This window comes from Lonchura striata, chromosome 17 (genome assembly GCF_050655825.1).
Source record: "Lonchura striata isolate lonStrDom1 chromosome 17, ASM5065582v1, whole genome shotgun sequence".
NCBI lineage: Eukaryota > Metazoa > Chordata > Aves > Passeriformes > Estrildidae > Lonchura > Lonchura striata.
In genome coordinates this window covers 14,016,300-14,030,000 of record NC_140719.1, presented here as the reverse complement: position 1 = coordinate 14,030,000, position 13,701 = coordinate 14,016,300, and the positions used below count along the sequence as shown (strand labels likewise).

Below are 13,701 nucleotides of genomic sequence, written 5' to 3'. Positions count from 1 at the left end.
CTGGGCAGGGGTTCTGTGTGTGAGAGCAGCACCGAGGGTCATGCCTGTGCTGGGCACATGAAAGCCTTCACTTTAAGGGCTTTCTCTTTTGGTTGTTTTGAACCTCTTTTTTCCATTGCTCTTTTTAAACTTGTTTTTAATTTGTTATTCTCTTTGTAGGCCTCCTTTATTTTTATTCTACTTTACCAAAGCGCCTAGATTTTATTCCCATCCCAGCCTTATTAGCATTTTGGTCTTTGATCTCTTTTTAAAAGGATTTACACCACAGTTTTATGATTCAATTTTCCGAAGTGTATTTTCACATAATCTACAGAAATGGCTGAGACAAGAAAACTTTGCAGAGAAGAGAGCTGGTCCCTGCAAGGCTGCTTAATGGAGCTAGGGGCAGGGGTTGTCACACGCTGCATTGACAGTGTTCTCCAGAGCATGCCACATCTCACCACCTCACCCCTGAGTCCCAAATCTGGATGGGTCTGCCCAGTGTCTTCCACCCAAGTAGCACATCTCCTCTCAGCTGCACAACCTTTAGCAGCTAGGAATCACTTCCTAATGAGCACAACAAAGAGATAACAATTAATGAGGAAGCAAAGCATTTATTCCTGAGCCCTAATTAACATTATCCCAAGCATTCTCTCAATGCTCTTTTGATGTCATAAAGCATGCTGGAACTATAAATGAGCTGTTCTCCCATTAACACTGCCATGCCCCCATCCCCTCCCTCTGTTACCCAGGCATTAACCAACCCACACTACATCCACAGGAAGTTAAAGGCTGCATCTTTACTCACAAGAAAACAAGGTAAACAATCTGCAGATGGATTTTTCTGTGATGTCCCAGAATGGGAAAGGGTGAAAATACAGGCACCACAGCACTTGGAGAGGGCACATGTTGTGGACATGCTCCCAGGCTTCTAGGCAGGCACTGGGGCCACCCAGTCTCTCCAACATGCATGCAGAAGTGGGTGTCCACCATCGGGAGTTCACATCAACCACATTTTTGAATGGAAAAATCATTCTTTATTTGGCACTTCCCAAACCAAACCATGCCTGAGTTAAAGTGTCCCCACTTTCATGGGTCTGCAGTGGTGTAATTGCATCTTCTTCCTGGAATGTGATATGGAGATGAACAATTTCCTGCTTTGCATAACTCAAATCCAGGGCTCTTCCAGCTCTGGATCCAGCTCAACTTGCCTTCACTCTACAAAAAACAAAGCTGCAGGTACCTGCCAGGCTGTTACACAGGGATCGTGTCACTGCCAAGACTGATTGTGTTCACACACAGCATCTCCCCGGTATTTATCTGTTTTATGTGGCTTATCAGGTGCCAGTGAAACCTCTGTTGCTGACGGGGTAATGCAGGCTTGAAGGCAAGAGGAGCCCTGTGGCTCGCAGCACATCCGTTCCCGCTGCAGCCAGAGGCAGCACATCAATAACAGAGCCCGCACGGAGCGGAGCTGTCTCCTGCCCTGCCCGCATGGGCTCGGAGCTCCAGGAGCTCGCAGAGCAGGAGCTGCTGGTGAAGCTCCAGCCCGGCTGGGAAGGGGCCCGTTCTGCATGCCCCGTGTGTGCCAGGGGGAAGCTGCTGGAATTGAACTGCCTCCACTCGGACCCCCGACTGCTTCTACAGCCTCACCTCTCGTGTGACAGAGTGTCACCTGGACTGCTCCCCTGGTGCACTTCAGCCAGAGCTGTGTGCACAGCAAAGAGCCTCTTCTTCATTATTTGGCTTAAGACTGGCATCGCATCAGCATCTGAATGTGCCTCTTTGTGGGAGGGAGCCACGGCACCAGCTGTACCTGCTGCTGACACCAGCTGTACCTGCTGCTGTGTGAGCCCGGCCCAGCAGCCACGCTGGGGTGTCCCCTGGCCGTGTGGGCCAGTGACGGAACCAGGCTCAGCACTGTGTGTGTGACCAGGGACAGCTCAAGGCCCCTGCCCGTGCTGGCATCCCCCAGGTGCTGCCCACATCCCCCTTTTCCCACACCGACCCCTGGGCAGCCCTGCGTGCACTGGCACCACCGAACCCCTCCTGCCTGGGCATGGAGGTGCTGCAGCACTTGGGCACTTAGGAAAGAGTGTTAATTTGGCAGGGGTTAAGCAGGGAGGAGAAAATCGGTGACAATGCCTGTGCGAGGAGAGCAGATGAGAGGAGCTGTCCCTGTCCCCGGACACCTGGAAAGCAGGGGACACCCAAGAGCTCCCTGTGCAAGAACGACCCCCTGCCCAAACCATTTGTCATTAACTCCCACTTAAGAGGAGAAAGAAGCTGTGCAAACCATTAGGAAGATAATTGGTCTCTTCTCTGTGTTTCAATAAAAGCCAGGGACAAAACACCATGTATGTGAAATAAGTACTTTAGGATAACAGCACCCGTCACCTTGACAACTCGGTCAGAGGTCTCGGCGTGGCGGTGCCTGCTCAGTGAGGTGTGAGGAATAGAGGACGCCGGGGACAGGGGGAAGATACTTGTCTGACCAGCAGAGCCGTGAGGACCACAACAGCCTGTTAGCTGCAGGATTTCTGAACAGCCGGCAGCTTTCACAGGAAAACATTGCACAAATAACCCCTGCGGAGCCGGGGCAGCAGCACTGCCTCGGCTGTGACACGCTGTCACAGAAGAGCCCAGACACAGGGACAGGGGGGCCTGCAGCTCAGGTGGGGTCCCAGAGCTCAGGTGGGGTCCCAGAGCTCAGGTGGGTTCTGCAGCTCAGGTGGGGTCCCAGAGCTCAGGTGGGGTCCCAGAGCTCAGGTGGGCTCTGCAGCTTAGGTGGGTTCTGCAGCTTAGGTGGGGTCCCAGAGCTCAGGTGGGGTTCCAGAGCTCACGTGGGTTCTGCAGCTCAGGTGGGGTCCCAGAGCTCAGGTGGGGTCCCAGAGCTCAGGTGGGCTCTGCAGCTTAGGTGGGTTCTGCAGCTCAGGTGGGGTCCCAGAGCTCAGGTGGGCTCTGCAGCTCAGGTGGGGTCCCAGAGCTCAGGTGGGGTCCCAGAGCTCAGGTGGGCTCTGCAGCTCAGGTGGGTTCTGCAGCTCAGGTGGGGTCCCAGAGCTCAGGTGGGTTCTGCAGCTCAGGTGGGGTTCCAGAGCTCACGTGGGTTCTGCAGCTCAGGTGGGGTCCCAGAGCTCAGGTGGGGTCCCAGAGCTCATGTGGGTTCCACTCACACTGGGCTGGGTCCCCGTGGGGAACAGGGAGTGTCTGAAGTGCCTCTTGTGCTGCCCAGCTGGGCTGGTCCAGAGCAGGGTCTGGTGGTACCCACGGGGACACAGCTTCACCAAAGCCTCCCAAAAACACCCACACATAAAACAACATAATATTGCAAACAAAAGGTGACAAGGTAACATACTAATATGAACAGACACAAAATCAATAGGAATTTCTATTTAGGTAGGAAATCAATAGGAATTTCAAGGTAGGAAAAAGGGAAATTACTTACATTTAATTTGAGCTCTCTTCAAGTCTGGTTCTCCATAGAATGGTGGCGGTGGCTGGCAGGGCTGGGGCAGCAGGAGTGCCACGGGGATGATGGCAGGGCCACCTCCCTGGCTGTCCTGGGGCCACACCTCACCCCGCTGAGGTCCCTGCCCTGCCCCACGCGGGTGGAGGTGCAGCCGTGTCCCAAACCCACCTGTGGCCTTTGGTATTGCTGCCTGGAGCAGGACAGGGTTGTGTTGAGCCAGGGGGGCACGGAGGGGTGGATGCTGCACTGAGCCCTTGGGTGAAGGAGCACCCGCAGCAAGGGGGGCCAGGTGCCCCAGGGGTGCAGTGAGGCTCAGCTCCCATTTCCAGTGTCCTCATCCAGCAGTGATGGCACTGCCATGGCAGTGCCTGCAGAACAGACCATCCTCGGGAAGGAAAAGTCACTGCAAGGTCCTGGGACGTGGCAGCTCAGCCCTTTCCCCCAGGACAATCAGGCAGATGGGCTCACTGCCCCGTGCAGAGCCCTTCTGATTCCAGCATGCCTGGCCAAGGCTCCTGGCTCTGGCTGTGCCATGCTCTCAGAAGGGTGAGAGCCTCAGCTTGAGCCCCTTTAAATCAAAAGATGTTATGAAAGTGAGAGATTACTATTTTGTTAAAAGCAGAGCTAGCTGTGCCTCAGACTCTGCCCCCTCACTTGCTTAAAATTAAAAGACTTCTAGAAGTATTAGTATTCCACTGAGGATCTCCAAATCACCTCCTGATGTGGTTGAAGGTGGAAACAGTTTGAAGCCACTGTTTCCAGCTAGATTTGACTGCAGCAGCAAAGTCCAGTGTAGCAGCATTTTGCATTTCATTCATGAGTGCTAAAATGGTCTGATGTGTTTTAATTTCCAGGGAATGGGAGGGAGGCAGGAGCTTTGGTAAGAGGTGGGCAGGGCGGGCCGTGGCCAGGAAGCCTGGAGTGCAGCTGTCTGTGCCTGGAGGGGCAGAGGGCAGCGAGCACGAGCTCCAGCTCCAGCTCCAGCCTTGGGCTGCCAGGAGCTCTCCTGTGCCATCCTAAGGTGCATTTCCCCTCCTCTGCCTGGGACTGGGCTCCACATGGTCGGGCAGTGCCTCCTTGGCAGCCCACCCCACTGCAGCCAGAGCAGAGCAAGGGCAGAGCCCATCTGGCCCTGGGCATTAATCCTGGCTGTGCCTCCACTCTTCTGCCATCGTGGGCTGCTTGAAAAGCACATTAAGCCCAGGTTTGACAGCACTGATTGGAATGGTCAGCAAGGGGAGACTTTTCAACAGAATATAAACAAAAAAGAGAAAATAACCAGGTACAAAGGATTTTCTTGGCATTTCCCTTGGTTTTTTTGCCAGAGGTCCATATGATGCTCTGTCCCACCACAGAGGTGTTGCCGACCTCCTGAGGGGCGAGATCTGGCACAGGGTAAGCAGCAGTGGAAGAGTGCAGGTTTGCAGCACAACCTGGCAGTGTCCCCACTTGGACCTCTGTGAAAACCAGCAACAAATCAGCTCCACTTGCCGAGGATGCTAAATTGAGGTGAGTGCTGAATGAGCTTGAACAGCACAACAAAAATCCAAAGGATTTTATCATCTTTGTAGCAGAAGGGACATATGGTAAATAAAATTTAATGCTGCCAAATGGGGAGAAATGTAAAATGGCCTAAGAACCATAAAGCAAAGAGCAGCATGAATGGAGGCAAACTGGTGCAAGAGGGAGGATACTGAAGATAAAGAAACAACTGAGATAATTACAAAAGCATTGAACGCATCCGTGGATATTCACCCTGGTTGCAAAGTAGCCCCAGCCCTGGCAGAGCCACCTGGTCCAGTGCCATGTGGGGACTGGCTCCTGCAGGTGCTCATTGTCCCTGTCCCTTTGTCTGTCTCACTCTGCTCCTCCCTGGCACCCTCCCTGGGGACTGAAGAGTTGCTCTGACCTGAGCTCTCCTCTGCCAGGGTAGGTCAGCACTGAATGACTCCCTGAGACAGTTCCCTGTATGAAGGTCAGGGCTTCCCCCAGATTTCATGGTTTTAGTCTGCACTTTCCATTCCTCAATTCTGGCTTCTTAACGAGACCCAGTCCTTGCCCCTCTTGCATTCCTGGGGCAGGAAGGCCACATCCCAAGCCCAGATTGTGCTGGGTTCCAAGGCAGGCACAAGGCTTAGGGGCCTCTATCTCCTTTATGGAATAACACCTTTTTTTCCCACCATGGAAATTGCAGCCAACTTCACATTTCCCTGCAACACCATGCTTGTGCCTAATTAAGCTCTATTAATACTAATGAACAGACTCACCATAGCCCATCACTTTAGTTCTTAATCTAATGCCATGTTGTGACACTTGTTCAATGATGATTTCAGCCCATGAATCAAATCATTGTGGTTCAGCCCATATGCCCAGCTCCTTTCTCACGTGGGAGCAGAGAGAAATCCAGGCCAGCCTAGAGGAAAACTGGATAAGGAGCTTCTAATTAAATAAAAAGTCAGACACGAGGCCAGGTTGTCCCGGCGTGGGGCAGCAGCTGTGGGAAGGGGCAGAGCTCCTGTGCATGGTCCTTCAGCCCAAGCAGGGCCCAGCCCCAGAGCTCATGTGCAGAAGGGCAAGAGGCACAGAAAAGGAGCAGACAGGGCACCAGGAGGGAAGGCTTCACTAATGAGAAAACCCCAGGGGTCCTTTTCTTCTTTTTTTTCCCTTCCATACCCTAGAGAAGAACTGAATTCAGTTATTCTGGGAGGAGAGGCCACTCCTGCACTGAGTACTGGCTCTTGGAATAAATGGTTTGTGTCAGATTTGCAAATTCTGAAAAAAAAACAACTCCACTTTAATCCCAAAGGTTTAATGAAATCAAAAATGCTCTTTATTCCTGATGTGTTCCTATTGCTTGTCACTTAGCTATGCTGGGTGATGCAGAATTTAATTCTTTCCTTACATGCAGACAATTCCCAAGCCATTTGTGTTCCTCAGGTAAGGTTTCCCATTGCAATGGGCCACAAAGCACCATGTCTGTGTTGGGTGCTGGACTGGGGGCTTCATTCCGTGTTCTTTATTTAATGCTGCTGAATTATTCAGGAGGGAGACTCCACTGAATACAAAGGTTCAAGTAAGAAACATTAAAGATAGAAAATCCCAGGTTCTCAGAAGTACTGGAAGTGGAAAAAATATTTCAGCCAGGTTGATTTATGTTTAAAATACTGAAATATACTGCTGCACTGATCGCTTTGAATTGTGCTGTCATGCTGGGTGGCAGAAAGAGATGAGATTTTTCAATATGTTAAAGTGTAAATGTTGTTAAAAACACAGTATTAGGAGATTAAGAGTCTGACCCTTTACGTTCCAATGATCGTAAAAATCAGACTTGCAGCCCATTCCGGAGCAGCCTGCCGCGGCCTCACACTGAATCACTGCGGCGCCAGGATGCGAAGCCCTGCTCCAGCTTATTCATCGGCATCTGCTGATGTGGCACCTACATCAAACTGCGAATGCAAATGCGGCGTGGAGGCCTTGGATGTGCTCTAATAAACCCTGCCAGGCTGCTCCTCCTCATCGCAGAGCCGGGGGCAGGCGGCTCCCGCAGCACAGTGGGCACGCAGGGCACCGTGCCAGCCCCCGTGCCAGCCCCACGGCTGCCCCCGCTTCATCACCCCAACCCAGCCTGGCAGGGAGCAGCCCAGCCTGAGCTCTCCGTGGAGAAAGCCCCATGGACTGCAGCCACCAGGCCTCTCTCCTGGCAGAGCACAGCCCACGGACTGCTCTGCTCTGCTCTGCTCCGCTGGGCACACGCAGCCGTGTCCCCCGGGCATCGCCGCTCCCTCAGGCACCGAGGCCCAGAAAGGATCGTTTCCAGCTAAATCCAGCTAAATGGGGAAGAGATATCCACCCAAGACCCTCCCAAGGACCCGCCCTGACCCTTTCAGCCAGGGGCTGGTCCCCAGTGGGACAGTTGGGCTCATCTCCTCCCAGGAGACATGGGGACAGGCAGTGCCACCAGCTGCAGGAGCAGCCTCTGATCCTTCCAGCAGCAGCAATTATTTAATGTAATGAGGAGGATCCAAGCACTGGAACTTTTCAGAAAGATTTAATGTTTTATGACAGACCAAAATTGTGTAATGAAAAAGCCTGATTTGGTGTGTGGGAAGATACTTAGAAATAAGAAGTGTGCTGGTGCCTGAGTGGCTGCGGCAGATGAGTTCTGGAGCCCCTTCTCAGCCCAGCCTTCCTCCTAGCCACCCTCCTCCTCTGGGACAGCACTTCTCACCCATCCCACCATCCCCTCGGCAGGACACAGCCCTGGCAGTGGCACCACAGGGACACAGGGACTCGGGGACAGCTCACCAGCCAGGCTGAACCTCCAGAGCCCATCTTACACACACCTGGGGTTCGGCACAGAAACATGCAGATTCTGGCTTTTATTTGAAGCATGTTTGAAAGAGCACTGAAGGTTATTGAAAACATAACGAAAGCTCCTCCTTATTTCATTAAATACAAATGTGAGTGGGGTCATCAGTTTTTATAGGGGCTCGTAAAGCATCCCTCTTGTTCAAATAGGCTATCAAATCACCCAGGGCTCCTCTCTGTGAGGAGCGCAATAAACCCAGAGTTTCTTCTTTAAGAAACTCATCTCAACATCATAATAAAATAACCTTAAATAATACAGTGTGGAACAGGTTTTCAATAACATAATTATAGGCTTCCATTTTTTTCCTGGCAGGTCATTTCTTGGTATCTATTTTGGATTGCAGAGGAAGGGGGTAGGGATGGAAGCATGGGCGGATTTTGAAGCATGTCCTCAGGTCACAGCAGATCACCTTGCCTTTTCCCTGTGTGATCTGGGCACTGAGAGCTCTGCCTTCTTCCTCTCTTCTGGTTAATGTGAACCCTGGGGTCTGCCCAGAAGATGCAGCATCCCCCTTCTCCCATTACCTCGGGACAGTGCAGTCCCTGCAGGAGCTCAGCAGTGTATCTGTTTCCTTTTTTGTGTAATTGGTGGCTGACCCACCTGTACCATGGAGTGTCATCAGTCCCCAGGAAATGGCTTTCCGGGAAGGCAAAAGGTGTGTATGTTCCAGACCTGGAATGATTTCATGCTTATTTACCTGAGTTCTATCTCCCCTTTATTTGGAGCAGCAGTCTGATTTTTAATGTGTGGGTGTCCACAGGGTGTCACTGATTCCACTCGGGCATTCACACTTCAATTTTAGAGAAGGTGCACTATTTTTTCCATGCTTATATTTGAAGTTTATTTACAAATAGTAATTAGCAGATGTTTGCATTAGGCTCTAAGTCTGAGCTACTTCAAGGCAACACACACAAAAATCCCAAACCAGAGTGATGAAGCTGCAGAGCTAGCTCCAGGGCACAAGTTATGATCTGAGTGTACACACACACCCCGTCCCACACACTCATGTAAAAAATTGATCTGTACATCATCTGCACATGTTTGCAGATAATACAAAGTTGTGTTTAAAAAAAAGGAAGAAGGAAAAGCCTCAAGTGGCAGAGCAGTTAAGGAACTCCTAGGTGTTTTTAATAACATTGATCAGCCCAAATGAAAAAAGCCAGAGCAGTGGGAGACAGGAGCAGGCAGCAGATGCTGACATTCTATCACAGCAGACACATATTGACTAGCGGTCTGAACAAGTCACTCACTCATCAGCGGCCGGCCTGATTGAGTTGCCTGCAGCCAGTAAATGAGCCTTCCATCCACTGTGGGTCGAAATGAACTGCAATCTTTTCAGACCTCGTTGTTGGCCAAATGAGAGATTTAAAACCCCGGAGGACTCCAAATGAATTTACCAAGGAGCCACAGTGACTAACAAAGCTCCAATACATCAGCGCCGGGGCACTGGATATTACACACACTGCTGGTGATCAGCACTGGGTATTAGCTGGCCGTGCTGATCAGCAGCGCCGAGCCATGCAGAGGTAACCAGATTAACCAACACGGACTGCGTAAACCTTTTATGGGTTCTTTAAGGATTTAAAGATTTTGATGAGAAAACACTACAAGTTTCCCGGGGGAAATTCACTGTTATTGATTTAATGTTTGCTTGCATGCTACCTGTCAATTTTCCAAGAGCTTCAGCAACAAAATTCGTATTTGATATTTGACAGATCTCTTCCTAGTTTGCATGAGCTGAGCAGCAGAGTGCTTTTGGAAAGAACTCCTTTTGGAAACAAAAGAAGGGTGACTTCTGCACACACTTTTTTAACCAAGACATAATTCAGGTTAAAACAAAGCCCAGGACCAGCTACTAGCTCCAAACACTTCAGAGGATGGCAAGGGATGGGTCAGACTGGCTGGATTTGTCAGTCAAATGGGAAATTCCAATCTTATTCAGGGACTGGTTGGTGAAGCGTTACTCACCCATGCACATGTGTGTGTGTGTGAGCACATTGCATGGTTATGATGATGGAGGAATTTTATTGACTCTTCCTCCTGACTTAGGAGTCAAGATTAGGAAGTTCAGGTGTCTCAGGTCCATTCAGGCATGCTGGAAGTGAACCTCCAAAGGGTCAAATCTGAGCACACGTGAATCCAGTGCAAAGACCACAGAGGACAGGAACCAAGAAAGGAGCACTCCTTCCATGGTCCCTGTGGGTATGAGGAGGGATTTCTCAGAGTTTCTCCAGCTGAAGGATCCAACATTCCTGGAAGAGAGGCAGAGCCTTCTCCTTCCAGCCCTTCCTCCCTGCAGCCCAGTGCTGCTCCCACCAGGCAGTGAATATTCCATTGCTAACATTTCCACGATAACAAATTGTTCACTAGCAGGGGAGACAAATGCAATGCTCCTTCCCTCTCACAGCTAATTCCTCCCTGTGTGCAGGTGCTGACCTGCTCCTTCTCTCGCTCGAGCAGAGCCCTGTGCAATGATTCAGGCCAGGCTTCACTCCCTGCTCTCCCTGGGTGCTCTCTCCTGATCAGTGCACCCCCAGCACCACACAGTTCTGTTTGTGGGTTACTTCATTCCAGCTGAATGTAGCAAAACGGTTTGTCATCTCCATTTTTTTTCTGTAATGTCCTAGAGGAATATGGTACTCTGGAATGCCTTCAGCAAGAACCTCTAATCTGGAAGAGTCATTTCTCCCTCTGCCTCTTGCAGTCGAGGAGGAACGCAGTGGCTGCTGGCTGGAAAATTAGCCCAGGGAACTCTCTCCTCTGTCTCGCACCTCATTAGACTAGTGAGAAAATGTAATTGTGAGTCTCTCAGGCTTCACCCTCCCCGGCTGCTGGGGGACTGTGCTTCAGCAGGGCCGGGAGAGCAGAGCTGCGGGTGCAGCCCTGAGCAGAGTGCAGCTGGGTGCCCGTGCCCCACGGCTGCCTGTCCCCGGGCAGCTGTCCCTGTGCCACCAGGGCGGCTGGGCTGGCCAGCAGGCAGAGGCACTGCTTGGCCACACAGCCACCTGCAGGGCTGGGCAAGGACAGCGTGGGGATGGTCCTGCTCTGCAGCCCCGGGCCAGCCCTGGGCCCCTGGCACAGCGCTGGGCACGCTGCAACACAACGTGCTGCCCACGGTGGCACAGCACTGGGCACGCTGTGGAGCACAATGTGCTGCCCACGGTGGCCAGGGCTGGCTTCTGCACAGGAGAGGCTGCTGGTGCCACCGTGGTCCTCCCAACGCTGCCAGCACAGGGCTCATGGGGACACCACTCCCCAAACCTTCCATCCCAGCCTGCAGCCCCACACCTCCTCTGGTTGTTACAACTGTGTGTTCTCCTCTTAAACTCTTTCACTCTGGATGAATTTCCCTGCTTTACCGACCCTGGGGTTGCTAATTGTGAGCACCAAACATTTGCTGGGAGCTGAAGCCGTGGGTCCAAACGAAATGCAGTCTGCCCCTGAGATCCAAAATAAAGAGGGATGTTATTCACACCAGCCCCTGATGCACACACAGGTATTTGGTGAGGTTAACAAAGATTCACGTGCAGAGGCTGGTTTTGGTGTAGGATGGGAAATGCTGAGGCTGAGTCCAACCAGCTCAGCAATAACATGTCCACCGTGTGTTTAAAGGCAGGAAGCAACACCTCAGCTGAAATCACTTAAACAAAAAGATTGCAGTGAGGGACATAATGCAAGAAAGTAATAAGGTTTAAAACAGGTCAGAGCCCTTTCCCTGCTCCACTGCTCCTGAGTGAGATGCATTATTTAATGGTCTTTGGTCACCACTGATATACTGTTGATGAAATAGATGATTTTGTTCAAAAGAGCATTAGAGAAGAAATATACAATACTGCATTACACTCCAGCACAGTTCTCTCTCTGGTAAAAGCCGATAGATTGAAGGTTTTTCCTCTTGACAGGAAAGCAAAGCAGTTGAAATGAAAAGTCTTATGAAACGGCAAATACAAATGGTAATAATGCCACCATATTCAAAATTAAATTGTTGTAATTTTAGTTTCTGAGCATAGCAAAGTAATACAATATTCAGCACAGGCTTGGGAAGCAAAACCTTTTGGCAATAACAACAGTGCCTCAAGAGCTAACCAAACCATCTTTTATAAAAATGTGGAGTCTGATGGGGCTCTCCATCAGCCACAGGATCTGTTGTGTCGTGGTACCCCAGACGCGGAGCGTGTGGCTGCAGTGCTGCGCTCAGCCTAGGGAGGTCTCTTCTGAAAGGAAAAGATGTTTTAGCTGCCCAGATGTGTTGGAGTAGAGATCACATTGACAGTCTGCAGCCAGACTTCAGAGGTATCGAGACAGAAGAGCTGTCTCACCCGTTGTGCTCCACCTGGTTATTTCCAGGCACGGCTGGAGAGTTTGGTGTGGTGTTGGCACAATGTGGCACTGCCAGCAGCCCTGTGGCAAGGGCAGTGCTGCTGAGAGCAGGGTGGGCAGGGCTGGTGAGGGGCTGCTCTCGCCTGCTGTCTGCTGTGAGTTTGCTGCACAAGGACCTTCCCGTGGCCGTAGCAAGTGGGCTGTGTCTGCCTCTCCCACTCCTCCTGCCTCTCCCAGCCCTGCAAATAGCTTTTGGTATTGAATCTGCGGATTGCAACTGCTCCGTGTTTGAATAGCCTGCTGACCTTTCCCAGTAATGCCTCTTTTATAACCTTCATCTTCTGCGGGGGTTCACGCCATCCCTGTACTCACAGACCAGGAATGCAATGTGTAATGATAACATGGAGCCAGGCACCCCAGCCATGCAATTATTCTCCCTGCGTCCCTGTGTATGCTGTGACTTTCATGGCGATTAAATGCTGCTATTTCCTTTTGCAGGCCCTGGGAGAGGCTCGAGTTTGCCCTCGACGCGTTCGAGTCTCTTCTGCCGACAGAGGGGTGTTACTGCATGTCAGTGGTGCTGGGCAGGGGGCTGCGGGGGATGCCAGCCCTGCCCTCCTCTGGCACTGGGCAGCTCCCTGGCCCCACTCGCCAGCGACGGAGCCGGGGTCAGCAGGGTGCAGACCTGTCCCTGGGCGAGCAGCTGGCACTGCAGAGCAGCGCCTGGCACCTGCCAGGGAAATCCTGGAATGGCCCCATGGGCAGAGAGGGCAGCCCCGAGCAGGCCTGCCCTGGCTCGTGCCCTCTGTGGCTCGGTGGAGCCAGCGGGGCCGTGCTGCCGGGCTGGCCTGGAAGTGCCCAGCAGGGCTCGGGCTGGCACCGGCGCCCCTTGGCCGGGGGCTCCGCGCCGGGCTGGCGGCCCCACGGCAGCCGTGCCACACATCCATTACACAGTAATGGGGGAACGCAGCAAAAGTGGCTCTGAGAGAAAGGAATACATCACTGGTAATTATCTCTAACCAGAAATCTCCTGCACTGCTCCAAGCCCCATCATTCCAGCCCTATTCTAATAAAGTGACACCTTTTTAATTATGGTAAGGACAAATCTGAAATTCCGGTAAGTAATTAGCAGGCATAATTTGCCATCTCTGACACAATGTGACTTTATCACAGGTTACCTCAGTACAAGTCAGGAGTGCAAGGCTGCTGTATATCCTCTTTTAATTTTAGAGAAACCCAAACTGTCCATTTATTTTTATTACAATGTATTTCTCGAGTAGTTGAGTGGACAGCACTGAGAGTGCTCTGAGAGTGCAAATAAACAGCAACAGCCTTGGAATGTTAAATTTAAGGGTTGTTTTCAAGAACAGGACACTTAATTTAACAATAAACTATGTTTTTATGTACCTCCTTGATACCCACTCTTACCAAGAGCACAAGCTAGCTGGGCCCATTCAGAGGTGTGCAGGACCCACTGAGCCATTCAGCCTGGTTTATTTTCAGTGAAAGGAGGTGCCCATCAAATGAGAAAACACTTCCACATTGCAATCCAATTATTTATTTG

At 51.5% G+C, this 13,701-nt stretch overlaps 1 protein-coding gene across 1 annotated transcript in view; it reads right to left on the bottom strand.

Annotated features, from left to right (window-relative positions):
* LOC146765897 (uncharacterized) overlaps positions 1-4,421 on the bottom strand; it is a 66,112-nt gene extending 61,691 nt beyond the window's left edge. The window contains exon 1 of the mRNA XM_085556420.1: positions 3,425-4,421. The gene's annotated coding sequence lies outside the window, so the exon portion shown is untranslated. The remainder of the gene's footprint in view (positions 1-3,424) is intronic.
* Between the last annotated feature and the right edge of the window lie 9,280 nt (positions 4,422-13,701).